At 33.3% G+C, this 354-nt stretch overlaps 1 protein-coding gene across 1 annotated transcript in view; it reads right to left on the bottom strand.

The window, feature by feature from the left end:
- Window positions 1-287: 287 nt before the first annotated feature.
- The window catches only part of ndfip2 (Nedd4 family interacting protein 2), a 27,878-nt gene continuing 27,811 nt past the window's right edge, over window positions 288-354 (bottom strand). The window contains exon 8 of the mRNA XM_016566039.1: window positions 288-320. The gene's annotated coding sequence lies outside the window, so the exon portion shown is untranslated. The remainder of the gene's footprint in view (window positions 321-354) is intronic.

Genomic DNA, 354 nt, shown 5'->3' with positions numbered 1-354 from the left:
ATTATATTATATTATATTATATAATGTTGTATTAGAGAATAACTAAAAAAAGAATAACAAAAAGCCGCTAGCGACTGATCTATGGTCAGTATTTACTTTGACACTACTCACACAGTCTTTTTTCTGCCTCTATAAAGTTGCAAACTGAGTTGTGGGGAAGTGGGAGTCAATAAAGGAGGTAAACGGAACAGTTTTCATGTGTGTTTGTGAAATATCACACCCGATAAAAAAACAATTCATAAACTTTCTGGAAAATGAATGTAGATGTTGGCCATAGTAAAGCTTACCACTGGAGCGCTGTGTCAGCAAGAGTCCATACACTGAAATACAACATATTTCAATCAATCAATAAAA

Source organism: Sinocyclocheilus rhinocerous, unplaced genomic scaffold (genome assembly GCF_001515625.1).
Source record: "Sinocyclocheilus rhinocerous isolate Xijiao unplaced genomic scaffold, SAMN03320098_v1.1 scaffold1302, whole genome shotgun sequence".
In the NCBI taxonomy this organism is placed as follows: domain Eukaryota; kingdom Metazoa; phylum Chordata; class Actinopteri; order Cypriniformes; family Cyprinidae; genus Sinocyclocheilus; species Sinocyclocheilus rhinocerous.
This window is presented reverse-complemented; position numbering and strand designations above follow the sequence as displayed.